Source organism: Podarcis liolepis (genome assembly GCF_965112155.1).
Source record: "Podarcis liolepis genome assembly, chromosome: 2".
Lineage (NCBI taxonomy): Eukaryota > Metazoa > Chordata > Lepidosauria > Squamata > Lacertidae > Podarcis > Podarcis liolepis.
This window is the reverse complement of record NC_139555.1, coordinates 34,167,474-34,186,049: the sequence shown is the minus strand read 5'-3', so window position 1 is coordinate 34,186,049 and position 18,576 is coordinate 34,167,474. Positions and strand designations below refer to the sequence as shown.

General features: G+C 44.8%; 1 long non-coding RNA gene and 1 pseudogene across 2 annotated transcripts in view; one reads left to right on the top strand and one right to left on the bottom strand.

Moving 5' to 3' along the window:
* The window catches only part of LOC310699447, a 42,928-nt gene that overhangs the window by 10,561 nt on the left and 13,791 nt on the right, over nt 1–18,576 (top strand). The window contains exons 2-4 of the long non-coding RNA XR_014522081.1: nt 1,677–1,797; nt 7,465–7,577; nt 15,844–15,957. This is a non-coding gene — a long non-coding RNA (uncharacterized lncRNA). The remainder of the gene's footprint in view (nt 1–1,676; nt 1,798–7,464; nt 7,578–15,843; nt 15,958–18,576) is intronic.
* Nucleotides 5,295–6,560, bottom strand: LOC310701012 (cyclin-dependent kinase 9-like; annotated as a pseudogene). The gene has a single exon. The product of its transcript is annotated as a cyclin-dependent kinase 9-like (transcript).

Below are 18,576 nucleotides of genomic sequence, written 5' to 3'. Positions count from 1 at the left end.
TAAGCGAGGCAATAAGAGCTGATGATCAATCCCTATGGCACCACACAGCATTTATTAACACATATTGAGCTGGGAGACACTAAACGTTACATCATATGCATCCTGTATGTATGTTTACTCAGAATTTAATCCTCACTGCACTGCAGGAGGGCCTTTTCTGAGATGATATTTACTAAGTGCATGATCCACAGAAGTTAAGCCCATGCTTAATTCTCTCCCACTGAAATCAATTGAAGTTTAAAAAAGCACTTTGACTGCACAGGTTGATTTCCAGTTGAACGCCTACAGGCAGGGCCTGATTTTATTTTTGTAACATATCAATTATAAGTTTAAGTGTCCTTTGAATAAGTAAAGATAAGCATTCATAGAATTAGCATCTTAATTTACAATGCAAGATGGACATGTGTATACATGACACTGGACACATGAACTGATTTGGCTGTTTTCAGACCGTTGCTAATTTGTAGGTGGGATCCAATAGGAAACGAGAAAATTCACATTGCACAATTAAAGTGGATTTGGCTCTCTTGCACAACAAATCCACCTTTTCTTTTAATAGACTTTTTGCGGTAAGGAAAGTGGTGGGAAAATGTGCTGGAATGTGTGGGATAATGATTGCTTTCAATGGCACAAGAAAGCGTGGCATAGCCATCAATTGATGGTAAGTTATACAACCTTTGTACAAAGAAATCAGGACGGATGCTTTATAAACAGGTTGGAATCAATCTTTCTTTCAGCTTCAGGGATGCTTGTAATCTTGCAAACAGGTGGTTCAGAATTGTTTCATGTGTGTGAACTATTGGCTTGCAAGTGTCCACACACACACTCCAGGGTTTTTAGACACTATATGCGTTGCTTGCAGTCCACACCAGTGGGATCTATCCAGGCTTGGTCTGTCTACACAGCAGTTTAAAACGGACCCAATGTTGTTCTCTCCCCCCCCCCCCACCATGTTTCACCCCTGCAAAGTCTCTCTTAAGGTGCTATCAAGCTCATTCCCAGGCCATTTCACTCCCTAAGCACATAAAAAAACCAAATGGCTGTTTGGGGGTCTTTTTCCTTCTGCTTTGTTTCTGCTTTCGCCAACACAAAAAGTGAAATCGCCAGTGTTCTGAACAGCTGTAAATCAAGGAGGTAAGGGAGGGAGGTTTTTTTGTGACGAGAGACAGGAGTCTGAATTTAATGTGATGCGATCTGAGTGAGTGGAAGGCTACCAAATCCTGACCATATCCTGATGGATCAATATTTGCTCAAAATTTTAATACAGACCTTTTTTTCTTTTTTGCCGAGAAGCAATTTGCACTGAACTGGTATATTGAGTATCTGTCTCTCTCCTCTATCTATCTATCTATCTATCTATCTATCTATCTATCTATGCTATATCATACAACAGTGTATCATATCTGCACAGTGAATCTCTCTCACTTATCATGCTCATGCATATTGTAGAACCGGAGGGGATGGGGGGGTCCGTGGCATGAGCTCATGTCACCTGGACTCTCCCCCTTTCCACTTGCCATAGTTGTTATTCAGGTTAAGTCTTGAGCCCCACAGTGCTCTTAGGTTTGGGCTGACAGGCTCTGATGGAAGAGGAGGAAGCAGCGGTGGTGGGGCAGGCAAAATTGTTGGAGCCTTGTGAGTTAGTGTACCATGCCTCATCTTTGAAATTTTGGCAGGAGGTGTGGGAAAACTTGCTGGGACATCTTCATCACTTCCATCCAGTTCTGAACTTCTTGTCCTGCTCCTGAATCGTGACTCTTGAGAACGGTGTCTTCTGCTGAGCCTGTATTGTTACAAGTAAGAGCCTCTAACTGTGTTTGTTGGGTGAGAGCCAAGAGAGGATGACAGTCCAAATTATCTCCTAGTGGTGTAGCAACAAAACGGCTAGCACATTTGCAAAGCTAAGCAGGGTCCAATATGATTTCAAATTGGATGAGGAACCACATGTTGAGATTCCTGCATTGCAGGGGGTTGGACTACATGGCCATTGGGATCACTTCCAACTCTACAATTCTATGCTTCTATATTATTTTTAATGCTGATGTTTTGTTCAGATGTAGTTTTGGGCAAGGCTGGTGCATTAAAAACAAATATATATATGTGCACCGGGAGCATGCCTTCAGCAGCCAGTGGAAATAGGCACACTCTTATTGTGTAGGCCACAGAAACAAAACGGTTTCATTGTGCTCAGGTGAGGAAGTCGGAGGTGTGGCAATAGAGAGCACTGAAAGCAGTATAACTGGTCGCCACACACGACAAACCACCCACTGCAAAAAAGTGCCAAGGAACATCCACAGCAGCAGTGATTGTGTATAACAAATGACATATTTTTCCTGTCTGAGGAATGTGAAGAAAATACCGACTGACATTTGGATGAGGGCAGTGATGTGTAGATGATACAAAAATATGCAAACGTGGGGTGCATAAAATTCAGTTTCAACTGATTGATCTCTTTCATTCATGCTTTCTCTTTATCTCTTTCTCTTTTTGTGTGCATATGTATAAGCCAGAAAAGAAAAACATTTTGTATGTTTCTGTTTATTTGATGTTGAAATTTTGATTGATTTATTTTCTTAAAATCAACATTATAAATGACTGGAATAAATTTGATTATTAGTCTTATAAAAGAGGTACAAAATTTGCCTCAAATAGATGTTTTCAGTCCCATCAAAATAAAAAAATTCCTTCCAGTAGCACCTTAAAGACCAACTAAGTTAGTTCTTGGTATGAGCTTTCGTGTGCATGCACACTTCTTCAGATACACACATACATCTGAAGAAGTGTGCATGCACACGAAAGCTCATACCAAGAACTAACTTAGTTGGTCTTTAAGGTGCTACTGGAAGGAATTTTTTTATTTTGACTATGGCAGACCAACACGGCTACCTATCTGTAACTATTCAGTCCCATCAGTTTCAGTGGGAGGGTTTCATGTATGGATTATGCCCATTGTGATTTTTTTTTTAAATGAAAGCACCCATTGCCCAAAGCTCTCCATGTACAAAATAAACACATTTAATACCGCATACATACACACAGACATGCTTAAAACTGCATGCTTAAAACCATAAAAATCCTTAGGGATGCATCACCTGAATGCCTGCATATGCTAAATGTTTCATGACCTGAGTCAGGCTTGGAGTCCTCTGAAGAGAATGTCCTTCAGCAGGCTGCTTATAGGATGACATACCGTACCTGTCTTGTTAACACCACACTGCTGTTCCTCCTGTGGTGCGCAAAGTATGGATGGAGGCAATCTCTAAGCTAAATAGATGCAAATTCCAAATCATGCACAGATTAAGCCCAATACCTACTCCTGGTAGTCAATACCCTTTCACTGGCTCAGCATCTGTCAGCTGGCCAGCCAGGCTGCATTGGGGAGCCCTGCCTGCACTTGGTGAGGCCTTGGACTTCTGCTGCAAAGTACTAAATGGCACCACTGTATATGTGATGGTAAGGTGAATGGGGCTTCTCAGTACTTACAACTGGGACTCTTGCTTAGTGCCTCGTTCATATGCTAGGCCTGAAGCCAAACCTTTATTTCTTAGTGCTTTTTTACTTCTTGTTGCTAACTGGGGGGTGGGGTGGGGCTTTGTTTACCTTTTTTAAAAAAAATATTTTAAGTGACCATGTTTTAAGTTGATGTTAAATTGGTCTGTTCTGTTTCCGACTGCCGCACTATTATTTTAAGCCGCCAGCCTGAAATTTAACTGCCCCTTTGTCTTGTGTCAGTTATGTATACCCATATAATCTGTTGTGATGAATTTAATTGATTCAACTGTATACTGTATATTGGTCCAACCCTGTAGGTTCTTTTAAAATTTGATCATCGCCGTCCTAAACTACCTTGAGAAATATTAATTGGAAAGTGGAGTATACAAGTAATAACAACATGGCAGTTTATTTATCTGTCCAGTTTGTAAGACACTGTATGTGTGTGTGTGTGTATGCAAATACCGTTTATTACAGTTGAGCTATTTAGAAAAAGATCAGAACATGATAAAAGTGTAATACAGATAAGTATCCCACCCATACCCAGAATGGAAAGTCATCAGACCTCTTGCCTTGTTAGGTCCAAGTAAGTGAGCATTTACTGCTGCTGTTGGGATTTTTTTTTTTTAAGAAGCTTGAAGTCTACAAAATCCATGGCAAAGCTACATAGTGGTGCAGCAAAAATATAAGAATTCAGTGTTTCTCAAACCTTGGCCACCAGCTGCTAGACTATAACTCCCATCATCCATAGCTAGCAGAACCAGTGACCAGGCATGGTGGGACTTGTAGTCGAACAGCTGAGGACCTAAATCCAAGAAACACTGGTTTGATGGCCACATTCTTCTCACCCACCATGGGAAGGCTACCTCTGTTACCAAAGCCTGGGAGATCTGCAGCTTGCTTCCTGGCCCCCCTAACCAACCTGTTGCAAGACTCTGCAGACTGAATGAAAACTTCAAAACGCAGCAATAAAGAAAAGGAAAGTAAATTTATTGTTTGCTGACAGCAAGCAGTGGATACTCAGAGGATACTTCCAAAAGCTGAGTGCCTTGCCATGGTTGCCCAGAGGCTTATATACTTTATTTTTGGCTGATATACATGAAGCATTACATATTCATTAGCTAATTCTTAAACCACATCCTTCCTCACTCCTTTTAAGGTTAACTTCCCCCTTTTTCACATAAGCTCCATCATTCTTTCATGGCCTTCACTATTGTTCCGAACGGACCTTCTTGGTTCTTCTAAGCAACATTCCAGAGATAAGATAAAGGGAGCTTTACCGTCACTGGTTAGTACAAAAAGAATAAGTCTTCTCGCAACTGTCCATGGCCTGTAGCTGCAATTGAGTACATGACAAACTGTTTCTCACAATATGGGTTTTCTCAGAATCTTGGAGACCACTGCTACAAACCCACTGCAGCAACACGTGTGTGGAACTTGCTGACAGAAGTGGACAGGCCACACGGTATGATTCAAAGTCAGCAGCCATTCTTGGACACAAGACCCTACCCAGTCTGCTCCATCCTCCTGCACACCAGATACACACTTTCCTAGCAGTGCAACTTCATAGAAGCAATGAATTAAAAACAACAGCAACCCCGAAAAACAGTTCACCAAGATTGTTTCAGTACCTCAGAAATCAACAAGCACAGAAAAGCTGCAGTTCGGTCTGTGATAGCCCAGGTAGGCAGAACTCTACACACCTTTCCAGACAGTGTTTAATCTAGCCCTGCAGCTCTTAAAACACAGACCCGCAGGTGTTTTGTTCTCTTCCCACCAATTTTTGTTTTGTTTTGCAACAGTAAAAAACAACAACAGCTGAAATAAATCGTTTTCGTTATTCCATTGGAAACCAGTACTCCATTCTTGTTCTTGGTCCACAGCCATCAGAACACTCTGTCGAACTCTGTCTGATTGGTCGCCACTGGATTCCTGCCCTGATTGGCAGGTTGCTGTGGCACATGTCCACCCCTCCTCCTACAAGGAGCCAGGTACTCAAACATGGATTACTTATGAGTGGAGAGCATGTTTTTGAGATCAGAAGGCATAGGGTCGGACCAGAAGAAGTCGTGATTCAGGGTGTCATCGCTATCTATCCTTTGGGCAGGATCCAGGACCAGCAGCTTGTCTATGAGATCCAGAGCATATGGGTCTTTGACGTACATCTTTAGCCTCTCCTTCACCTTGTGCTTTTGCCCTTTCGGCAAGTCCACCTTCTCATACAGTTTGTACTTATCCATGCTTGGCCATACCTCCGGGGTGATACATCTACAAAGCTGGCTGATGAGAGTGAGCTGGTGCTGTTCTGTGTTTCCCTGCATGATGGGGCTCCGGGTCCACAACTCTGCCATTATGCATCCTGCGCCCCAGACATCAATGGGTGGTCCATAATCTCGTTCCCCCAAAAGCAGCTTCGGAGGACGATACCACAAAGTCACCACCCTGCTAGTGTAGCGATTGGGCTGGCCAAAGTTGGCCAGCTTCAGAACACCATCGCGGGTGATAAGCACGTTGGCTGCTTTCATGTCCTGATGCAAAATCTTATTCCGGTGGATGTAGTACAGGCCGTTCAGGAGCAATTGCATGACTTTCTTGATCTCCGAAAGTGTAAACTTGACATGGGCATTGCTAAGGAGTCCAACCAGGTCATGCTCACAGAAGTCAAATACCAGGTAGATGCTGCCCTTGCAGCAGTTGTACGGAGAGGCTTTGGTCCTGCAGATCTCAATGAGATTCGCAACGTTTTCATGCTTGAGTAGCTGGAGGATTTTGATCTCCCGTAGGGCTGTGATGGGGAACCTGTCCTTTTCATTCTACATCAACACTTTTTTCAATGCAGTTTTGCCTGTTTGACGATGTTTTGCTTTGAAGACCTCCCCGAAGGTGCCTTGCCCAATCTTGGCCAACTTCTCGTACTTGGAGACCTTGTCGCAGTAGAGACATTCCACCGTGTTGCACTGCTAGGCCATGGCGGAGCCGGCGCCCCTGATCTCTTCTGGCTGCCGCCGGTCTCCATCTGAGGGGCGCAGCAGCATGTTTCCGGGAGCGCTTTCACCCAGCCGCTCCATTTCTTTGCAGTTCCTCTCATCCCGCCGCCACCAACGCCACTTCCAGGTCGTGGGCTATAAGACAGTTTATTTATCTGTCCAGTTTATAGACGTTTATGTGATTCCAGGACAGTTTCCAACAATGCACCGAATACAATAATGCAAAAAAGTGACAGTTGTTTAATGCAGCCCAGTTAATAAGAACAAGCAATAAGCAACAGCATGAGAATTGTAAAAATCAGAGTGGTTATTAGTTTAACAACAACAACAACAACAACAACAACAACAACAACAACAACAATAATAATAATACTGCCAGGACAGATGTTAGTGCAGCAAGATTTGACTGCATAACTATCCGCTCATCTGAACAGCCTACTTATGTAGTAGTAATGTGCTTTGCTCCCTCTCTTTTTGAACAGGAAAATGGCAAGCTGCCACTTTTTCTAATTGCAGGCAGGGATCTTCGTTCCCTTGCATGCGTCACTCTTCTGAGCCACTTTGTGTGTGAGGAGCTAGCTGGTTGGAGTGCTACCTGCACCAAGTCCCTAGGCAACAGTTCCCTGGCCATTGCACTGGTTCTTTATTAAGAGGGGTTATTACAGACTGACAACCTCACTTGAAGCCTACTTAAGTACACAAAGGCTTTTAACCTCACACTCTAAACATGTAGCTTCTGTTGAGTCATGCTACTGAAAGGTTGGAAGGTAATTTCCAACAGGGTTTATTACAAAATGATAACTTACGTAAGAGATGCCCCTATTATGCTGAAGATAAATGGGTGGCGGGAGATAAACATGTTGGCAATTCTCTGTTGACATTAATATAGACTCTCCAAGTGTCCCTATTTTCCAGGCACAGCCCTGGATTTACAGAAGCTGTCTCAGCTTTTGATTTTATCCTGGAATGTCCTGTTGTCCCTTAGGACATCCCTATTTTAATTGGTGAAATGTTGGAGGGTATGGTAGGCTATTCCTATTGCGTGGTGAGTTCCCGCCTCCCCCTGAGGAAATAAAGACACAGGACACAAGAATTCAGGTTAGTGGGTCAAATTAGGCCACAACTTTATTGATTACAGGAATTGAGAGGTATTGGCTTAGGCATTGGTCCTAACTACTAACCGGCTGGAGGCCAGAAGGGTTACTCACCAGAGCGAGGAGTCCTGCTGAGGCACGTCAACTAGGACCTCCCCCGGGCATCACCGCGTGGGGCGTGCCGTGGGCCCACACCTCCTTAGGCTTAGGACAAGGCCACGCCCCCCGGAATCCTTTACCGGACTACCCTTGCTTGGGGGGAAGGTGATGGCGCTCCTTCCCCCTTCATTTGCATAACAATAGGACAGTACCCCTACCAATGCCTCACCGCCAATACCGAGGAGTTGTGACGGTTTGCTACGAGGTAGGCGAAAACCAAATGGCTGGAGCCAATCTGCCATTTGGGAAAATTCCTACCACGCCCCTTGACGGCGACCAACCGGAGTTCATAGCAACGTCAGAGAACCTATCCTAAAAAGGGGTGGGATGGGCGGGAAAACCAGGTCAGCTGTAGCAGCGGAGGAAAAGAAGAGGAGCCTCGGCTGCAGCAGGTTTAAATAGCCGAGGCCCCACCCCCGGAGCCAGCCGATTGGCTGGCCCGGGATATGACACAGGCGGGGATTCCCTTAGGTATCACGGGGGCTGGAGCCAGCCCCCGCAAATGTGGGGAAGGGGTGTGACGCCCGCAACCCCACTTCCTTGTTTATTGTAGAAGTGGCTTTTTCATTGGAGAAACATTGGAAGGTATGGAGTTATGCAACCCCTGGGCCAAGGAGACAAGTAACTATAAAATCTTTAGAAGACATCTGAAGGCAGTCCTTTACAAGGAATTGTTTTCATGTTTAATGTTTTATTATATTTATATATATGTTGGAAACACATTATTACTATTACTGTTATTGTTGAATAGGATGCCCCTATTTTCATCAGAGAAATGTAGGCGGGTATGTTAATATAGTTTATAGCATCTTGGCAAATAAAACACATCTAGCCCCACCCTGCTCATTTGCCTACCCAGTTGGGGAATGAGAAGGGGTTGGCTGGGTGTGGGGGAAGAGGGTTGGCAAAGGGATTGGTGGGTTGGTGGATAGAGCAAGCCGGGTTGGCAGCCCCTAGTAATATTATTTGTGTGTGTGTGTGTGTGTAGACTGTGCAAGAATTGTTTGTGTTTTTAATAGAACCAGTAAACTTCTCATTGAGAACAAGTGAGGCAGGAATTAGGGGGGAAAATATGGCGGATAAACTTGACATTGAGATTTTCAGATCATTCCATCCTTAGTTTGGTGGCAGCAGGGAATTTCCAAGCAGCTCTTTAGCATAGGTGCTGCTGCTGGGTAAGTGCAGGGCATGTGAAACCAAATTATAATTCCTAGGAGGAGCAATGCAACAGAATGCTTGCCCAGCCCTTTGGATGGTAGTGACGGTGCACTGTGGACATTGTGAGGGGTTATTATTTGTAGCCATAAAACAGGGCTGGCTGGCTTCTTTCTCATCTGAGGATGTGCAAGAGAGATGCCAGTGTCAGTGTCAACCACACTAAGTATGTTTATAACCTGCTTTGTGCAGGCACACGTGTCACCTAAGTCCAAGGCCTGCTGTCCTGCACACTAGCAATCCATGCATGTTGATTTTATAGGCACAGAGAAGCTATAAGCCAATCTCTCGTAAATTCGAAAGGTTTCTTCTGTGGCTCCTCTTCCATGTCTGCCTGTCAATCAATCAATCAATCAATCAATCAATCAGTCAATGACATTGCAGCGCCATAGACTTTAGCATGAAGTGCAATCCTATGCATGTTTACTCCTAATGGGATTTAATAGGCCTGGCAGCAGCCTCTGGCATGCATTGTAAAGCAAACAATGGATTCCCTGGGAGGGCTTAATGACACAGCTAAGCCCACAGTGGATGCTCCGGTTTGGTGGCTGTGCTGAGTGGAGTTCTGGGTCGGCTTTGCATATGTGCAGTGGCTGGTGCTGGCCTGCTAATGATGCTGGCACTGCCCGACCTGCACATCTCCGTACAGGGCCAGCCCCAGGGTGGCGTTGGCTAGTTCAGGTGCACCAAGTGGATCCACAGCTCTCCTCAGCACAGCTACATCCAGGTTGCCCCCTAGTCAGTCATTGCTGGACAGCCAGCTCAACTGAAGTGTCAATGTCCTCAAATCGCAAAACAATGGATAATTAATTTCCTGATTCCAGTCTTGATCAAACAAGTATTTGACATATGTAGGGTGCTCAGCAAGCACTTAGCACAGAAAAGTGGCTTTGTGAAACTTCTGGCATGGCAGAACAGTGGCTGCTTTAATGTGCAATCTCTGCTGGGACTAGCCAGCCGCTTCTGATCATTCAGTGGGCAGACAAGGCTTCCCAGAAGTGCTCAAAGATGACTGAGCATTGCAAAAGCGATCATGAATGAGGAAGTGGCAAGTAGCCTACTGGGTATGGTTCTGCTGCTGTTGACAATGGCTGGAGAGGGAGCATGACACCACCACCCGAGATAAAAAAAACCCAGAGGAGAACATCACACTGCAGTACAGTCATACCTCAGGTTACAGACGCTTCAGGTTGCGTTTTTTCAGGTTACGGATGCTCCGAAACCCGGAAGTACCAGAATGGGTTACTTCCGGGTTTCAGAGGTCGCGCATGCGCAGAAGCGCCGAAACACAATCGGCGCATGCGCAGATGTGCTGCTGCGGGTTGCGAACGTGCATCCCGCATGGATCACGTTCGCAACCCGAGCGTCCACTGTATATATATTTTTAAATGTTGAGGGAACTTGGGGATCATTAAAAATAATTGGGGTCTGGGGTCCATGTATCAAGTGAATGGCAGCCTTTTATTATATGTGCTAGTTGTAGGGAGCTCAGGCACCGATCCTTGGTATGGGAAATGGCGTGATACAATCATATCCCTATGTTTTTGTGAAATGTTGGAAATGCAATTTCCAGTCACAGCCTGCAAAGTGTCAAACGTGGGCACTTCACCACTTGGGCAGACTTGCACACCAAAAATTGCATATTAGGATAAATTTGTACTTAAATGCTGATGGATTTTTTGGAGTGTGTGTACAGTGGTACCTCGGGTTACAGACGCTTCAGGTTACAGACTATTCAGATTACCGACTCCGCTAACCCAGAAATAGTACCTCTTTGCTTCAGGATGAGAACAGAAATTGTGCTCTGGCGGCGTGGCGGCAGCAGGAGGCCCCATTAGCTAAAGTGGTATCTCAGGTTAAGAACAGTTTCAGGTTAAGAATGGACCTGCGGAACGAATTAAGTTCTTAACCCGAGGTATCACTGTATAACAAACTAATGCAGATATGCGGAGAACTGAAAGCTGAAAAAATGAGAACCCAAAATTGATGAATTCATCCACAACCTTAACTTCCTTTGGGAAATGAATGGTAAAATCTGGGGGAAAGTTGCATATCACCTGCAGTATAGCGGTTCTTTGGCTAGGCTTAACCTACTGGCAAATTAGATGGATGTCATTAAGTCTGGCTTGCTGTTCCCGCCAGCACCCTGAGCAAGCTGATACCTGTGCTTCTTGACTTTTCAGCTACCGGCTTGGAAAACATGTCAAATTATTCCAAATGAAGTATTGCTTTAGCAGCTGTCAGTGGAATGTTAGATGATTTAAAGCGACCAATTTGCTCTCCTGTCCAGGCTCCACTTGAGGCAGGTTCCCTTATCGCCTGCCCCTAGTTAACACTGTTGAATTAGGGCAAGGTTCCCTCTGGCTGTTTGCACAGCATCACAGAGGTCTTTGGGGCTTGTCAGACCTGTTGTTCCCATCAAGAGATGGCGCATTGCTCTGCATTGCAAGTAAACAGTGCTTTCTGTTGTTGCTCTATAAGCAGTTCTAGGACCATATGTGACGACTTGTGGGTGGAGTGCGGGGAAAAACAACTCACAATACAAAGGAACGGTGACAACTAGTTGTTTCATTTTAGCATAACGGGATAAGGGTGAATTCTTTAGGGCAGACTCTAAACCACAAAAGTAAGAAGGATAATCAGGATTTGTTTATATGTACTGTATATTGCATTTGATAGTGCAGCAACTCTTACTATCCTCTTTATATCCACTGGGTTTTCCCCCACCCAGCCATTGGAACTGATGAAAATGTCTGTATCATGACATTTGCCATTGTGCATAACAACAATATTTATTTATTTATAAAAAATATTTATATACTGCTATTCATTTTTGTTAAAGACTCAGAATGGTTTACAATAACCATACGGAAAGGACAATGCATGCCATTCGAAAATGTTTAAATCAGAAAGCAGCTAATTACAAATGAATCTCAACTTATGCAGGGTTCCATTCCGGGATCACCTGTAAATCCAAAATTGTATATAGTCAAAAATACATTGGGTTTGATGGTGATTGGGGTTGCCAAAGTCATTTTTCTTAGAACCCCACCCCTTTTTATTTTTTATTTGCCAAGTGTGTAAAGCTGAATGTGCACAAGTTGAATGTGCACAATTTGTGAGTTACCTATACTATGGAAATATGCATTGTTAGTTGCCTGCATAAGCCTGATGGAATATAAAGTTTTCAGCAGGCATTTAAAAGTTGAAACAGAAGGTGCCTGCTGAATCTCTATTGGCAGAGTATCCCAAAATGGCTGCCATGCTGTTGTGTTAAAAAATGGGAAGTCTCTGTTTTTCTGGGAAAGTTGAGGGATAACCAGGCCACTGCATTCTGCTCTAGTTGGAGTCATGTCCAAAGGCAGCCCCACATAAAGTGTATTGCAGTAACCCAGTCTTTAAGTTACCAAGGCATTGACTACAGCGATTAGTCTATCCCTGTCCACAAACAGCCCCAGCTTGTAAATCAGACAAAGCTGATAAAAGGTAATTTTCTATTTTCTCCCTTACTGAAAGGCTTGCACCTAGTTCCCAGCTGACAAATGTCTGGGAGGGTGAATATGTAACTAACTATCACAGCAATCTTAATATTATAATTATAGATAATGATTTCGGTAGCATTAATGTTCAGGTAATTGCACCTAGGATTATTGCCTAAAAGAATATTTTATAAATATAAAGCACCACCCAAAGAAGCTGTTTGCCCTAGTTGTAAATAGCCTATCGGAAGGGGGGGGGGGTTAGGAAGCAAGGAGGAAAGGCTTAATCTCCCTTTTCTCACCAGCTCAGACCAGTTGGTTTCCCCAGACACAGAACGGGGAATTCTGAATTACTTTCCAATTACTTTCCAGTCTGTTTCAACAGACTCATTTAAGAAGCCCTTCTCTGGGTGTCCTCAATAAATTCGTCCCATAGGGTGGTCAGCCACGCATTGCCAAAGTTGAGGATCTGCCATACTCCTCAACCATCCTGATTTGAGGGGGACATCCTGGAATTACAGAAGCCAACCCAGCTTCTGATTGGATCCCGGAATGTCCCATTTTTTGGTTGGGCACTCTGGCACATGCTAGCAGCTCGTGCTAGATCTCTGGCCCAAAAGACGCCCATTCTTTGGTTTCGCGCTCTTGCGTGAGTCAGCTGGCTCCTGCAAAAACTCAGGGCCAAACGAGCACCCCAATTTTAATCAGTGGGATATAGGAGATTATGATTTGTGACACCAAAAAAGTAGGGGGCAAAAGAGGACTCCAATTTGCATATGGTAGCTTAAGTGTATAAATACCAATTTTGAAAGAAATTTGTAACATTTAAATTGGAATATGGTAAAAGCATAAGAAATGGATCCGTAAATGCGTGTTTGGGTTAAAGGTGGGTCCTGAGTTTCTAAAGGTTGAAGAGATCTGCTCTAGAGGACACTTTCAAACAGAGGTCTGCCCTCTACAAAGTAGGGCAAGGAGACATCATTTGAACTGAAGCTGGTGGCCAGAAGAAGAAGAATAGGAGGAAGAGTTTGGACTTGATATCCCACCTTTCACTCCCCTTAAGGAGTCTCAAAGCGGCTATCAATCTCCTTTCCCTTCCTCCCTCCCAACAAACACTCTGTGAGGTGAGTGGGGCTGAGAGACTTCAGAGAAGTGTGACTAGCCCAAGGTCACCCAGCAGCTGCATGTGGAGGAGTGGAGAAGCGAACCCAGTTTGCCAGATTACAAGTCCACTGCTCTTATCCACTACACCACACTGGCTGTCACTAGGGGAAGGCCTTTTCAACACTCCTGGTTGCAGAATTCTCTCACTAGAGAGATTGTCCTCCTGAGACCCATGCTGTGGCAAAAGGCCTTTTTATTTTCTCAGGGTTTCTTTTAATGCTCTTTGCACTATTTTCTGTTGCTGCCTTTATACTGGTTTTATTCTGATCAGATTTTATGCTTGCATTCTGCTTTTTCACTTCATGGAGGTTTTAACTTTTGTTCTTGAACCACCCAGAGAACTTTTTATTAATGGGCGGTGTAGGAATGTTGTAAATAAACACAAGCAGAGTTTTGAATCAGGTACTTCAAGTCGGATCTAGTTTGACCCTGAGTTCATAACCCGGCAGGCCTCAAGTACACATAATTGCACTAATGGATCCATAACCTCCTACACGCCTGCAAATGAACCAGTCTCTTCTCTTCTCCTGCCAGTTTCAAATGGCACCTGGAAATTAAGTCTTAAACATAAAGGGGGAAATGTGGTGCCCAGGGAGGAAGAAACCTGGGTTTTAGCCAAATATTTAGCAGCTACTGCTTGCCAAGCCTAATTAATGTGTCCTGATGACCAAGTTAAGCACCTACTGTTTATCCTTTACATAATCTCAACTCAAGATGTGTGAGCGAGCCATTGACTTACACTGGTATACTTTCTTCAGGGTTATGTGCCATGCAGGATCAAACTAAATGATGTGTAGCCAGCTGGTTTAAAGATGCATTTAAGGGCCCAGATACAAAGCTAATGTATCGGCTAGTTTGGCCCTATGGTCACCTAGCAGGGCCCAGTTCCCTTTGAGTTACATATTACTCTTCTGTTGCCATAGCTCTGGGGTCTCTGAGGCCTACAGCCCTCATTTCTCTCCACACACCAGACCAGGAAATTGTACACACCCTTCCTTGGGACTTCTCACGACTCCATAATGGCTAGCCCAAAAGTTATTTACATCAATCATCGCTTGGAAATGTACTTGCATAGTTGTGTTAGGAATTCCATCACAAGCAGTGGGACGGCGCTCTAAATTACCCATAAGAGTTGAGGCGGGAATTGTCTAAACCAGGTTGTAATTTAGTTATATAAGTGGCAATGGAAGCAGGAGAGTCCATCGTTCGTTTCTTCCTGCATTTGGTTTCATCCTGCCGGCTTTAAATAAATCAATTAAGGAACAAAACACCATAGGAAGTGGCAGGTGACCTACAAATTTTCACATTTCCCTGGAGGAGCCTGAAGATGAGACATGCACTTGAGGGTATAAGGTGGATGCTCTCAGAGGCATACCTAGTGTCCCTTGCACCCTTGGCAAGGAGCTGTATAGGCACCCCCCTCCTCTGAAAAAAACAACAACCTGAGAAGCAGGCAAGGTTGCCTGAACAGGAGGACCATGGCTCCTTGGGGCTGAATGGGGCACTCGCGCCGCTCTATGCCTGGAGGCCATTCCATCTCCTCCTCCTGCAGCAGGAGCAGCAGTTCTTCCTGCTAGAGATCCCAGCGGATTCCTTCTGCCAGCAAAACAGATGCTGGAGTGCTGAGCATTGGGTGAGAGGGGTGCTCCCAGTATTGGGAGGACTTCAACACCTGATAGGTGATTTTTGCACCCCCACTGGGCTTGCGGCCTCAGCAGGAGCTGGTTTCAGTTACCCCCTAGGAATGCCTCTGGAAGCTCTCATTTTGGTGTAAGGTGTATGCCTCCATCTTCTTGGCAAGCTCTGAGGGATCAGAGTACTAGGGTACTAGATAGAAAGAGATAGGAAGGGAGATTCTCAAAGAGAAAACACCTTGCCAAGAAAGTAAGAAATGCCCACCTCTGTCAGTGCCTTCAAAACCAGGTTTATTGGATTGCAGGCAGATTTTATACACACACACACACACACACACACACACACACACACACACACACTCTAGAGGAGTAGTACATATTTCCATTCAACCCTATTTCTCATCGCAATTCATGCTTCAGGAAACCCCTGACCTCCGTGGTTTCCTTATCCTAGTCAGTCAAAGACAAGGAACACCAACAAAGTAACACAACTATCTGCCACAGATATGGTGAGATGAAAAACAGCTGCTCAGATCCCATGAAGAAGGCCTCAAAGCATAAACAACCATAAAAAGATATTTTTGTGGGTTTTTTTATGTGTTTCCTTACAAGTTCGTAGATGACAGAGAAGCTTAAGTGACCTCGAGAGCTGGGGACGTGTGACTGAGGCTTTGAACCAGATTGTCGACACTTCAAATCCCACCTTACTTTTCAAGTCATTTGGAACCTTTAGGTACATCACTATTTCTCAGCCTCAGTTCCTCATCACCAATATTGACTCAAGGTGTGAACACAGGGCACTGTAAAGTGGGTTTGATGTGTCCCAGGTGTGTGTGTGTTGTGCATTATCCACACAACATCCTGTTCCAAGTTCAGTTTGTACTACTACCCCCCACCCCCAAATTAATTTGGATTTTCCTGATCCAGAGATAATGTAGTAATTTGGGGGGAATCCAACATAAAAATCACATCTTACGCAGGACATGCTGAAGTGCATTGTGTGGGAGTGTGGTGGTGGTGTTTTTTGGTTTTTTTTTAAGTGTGTGACAACTGTTTGCTGGGTACCATCTATCACCACAGCCACTACTTCCATTGGTGAGGCATTCCTTGGTGGGTTGCTAGTGGGGACCGGTGCAACACACAACAGATTAAAACATTCTCATTCTATATATCTGGATAAAAAGGTAAAGGGACACCTGACCGTTAGGTCCAGTTGTGGACGACTGGAGTTGCAGTGCTCATCTCGCTTTACTAGCTGAGGGAGCCGGCGTACAGCTTCCGGGTCATGTGGCCAGCATGACTAAGCCGCTTCTGGTGAACCAGAGCAGCACACAGAAACGCTGTTTACCTTCCCGCCGGAGCAGTACCTATTTATCTACTTGCACTTTGACGTGCTTTCAAACTGCTAGGTTGGCAGGAGCAGGGACCGAGCAACGGGAGCTCACGCTGCTGCGGGGATTTGAACCGCGATAGGGATAGGGATAGGCTTGTCTTAAAAAAAAAATGTTTTTAGCAGCCACTTAAAAGAGTGTAGTAAAAGTGCCTGCCTGTTATCAATAATCAGGGTGTTTCAAAGTGTATGTATGTACTGCTAAAGTAAAAATTGAGGGAATGATAGAATTGTAGAGTTGGAAGGGACCATGAGGGACATCTAGTCCAACCCCCTGCAGTAGTAAAAAAAGTAGGACACCCCCCCGGATGGTTAAGTCCAGTCAAAGGCGACTATGGGGTTGTGGTGCTCATCTCGCTTTTAGGCAAGGGATCCGACGTTTGTCCACAGACAGCTTCCCAGCTCATGTGACCAGCATGACTAAACTGCTTCTGGCGCAACGGAACACCATGAGTGAAACCAGAGCGCACGGAAATGCCATTTACCTTATTGCCACAGCAGTACATATTTATCTACTTCCATCGGCATCCTTTCGAAGTGCTAGGTTGGCAGGAACTGAGACAGAGCAACGGGAGTTCAGCCCGTAGTGGGGATTTGAACCACCAACCTTCTGATTGGCAAGCCCAAGAGGCTCAGTGGTTTAGACCACAGCGCCACCCATGTCCCTGCAATGCAGGAACAGTGCCTATTCTGGAGGTCATAGCAGCTGGGGTAAGGTGATCCCACTGGTAAATTGTATCAAGTGTGTATGTCCCCATCACTTACATGGAACCATTCAGTAAAAGAAAAAATTCCAGTTGTAGCCATTGACTTGGTTCTGACACTGTCAGTCGGAATATTGCTTTAAAACAGCATCTTAAAACACGTGAATCATTGCACTGGCAGGAAGGATGTTGTGTGATAGAATTTAAAATGTGGAGCCTAAGAGGCCATAGAGGAACTAGCAGCAAGGTGCCAACTCTAGCATGGGGAATAACCTGGAAGATGGCATCTCTTCTGGCTCGACAGGTGGTAGAGCAAAAACAGGAAGTTCCTCCAAGGGCAAGATTGGAAAGTGAGTGGGTAGGCTGAGGAAATAAAACCGCCACTTGGTCATCATTGCAAGAGGAATCTAAACTCTGAAAATAGGACAAATGGTTTTGCAGAGCAGGTTCCCTGTACACGACACAGGATGTGATTTCTTATGTTTCCCACGGAAGCACTGCAAACATCTCATGGTATGTTCTCAGGGAACTGAAATCCTGTGGAACAGTCCAAAAGTACCTTTTTTCCGCTTCTCCAGAACTTGATTCTGAAGATGCCGTCAGGTGTAGTCAGATCAATTATCTCAGATGGGGAAATTTTTATCATCATCATCATCACCATCGTCATATATTTATACCCTTTCCCCCTGACGAGACTCAAGGCAGCTTACCTATTAACACGAGAACCGCTAAAAACATAGGGGAAAAAATCATTAAAAAACAATCAAGCATTGTTAGAAGGAAGACTATATACATATATACAATGTGTTAAAACCATACAAATAATTTCAAATAAGAACAGCACCAGAGCTTTCATTAAAAGCAGTCAGTTCCCAAAAGCTTGATGGAATGAAAACGTCTTCACTTGCTGGCAGAAGGACAAGGAGGGAGCCAGGCTAGCTTCTCCAGGGATGGAGTTCCAGAGCATGGGAGCAGCCACTGAGAAGGCCCTCGCCCACATCCCCACCAAGTGTGCCTGTGAGGATGGCAGGACTGAGAGAAGGGCCTCCCCCAAAGATCTCAAAGCCTGGGCAGGTTTGTATGAGGGAATACGATCTTTCAGATAGCTTGGACCCAATGGGTGTGGCTCAGGTTCAGGTCCAGCCCAACCATTAGGCCAAGTGAGGCGGCTGCTTCAGGTGGCAGCAGTCCCCTGTTCGCATTCTCTCTGAGTTCCCTAAGCCAGCCTCCTCTGTACCCCTTAAGCTAGTCTCCTGCC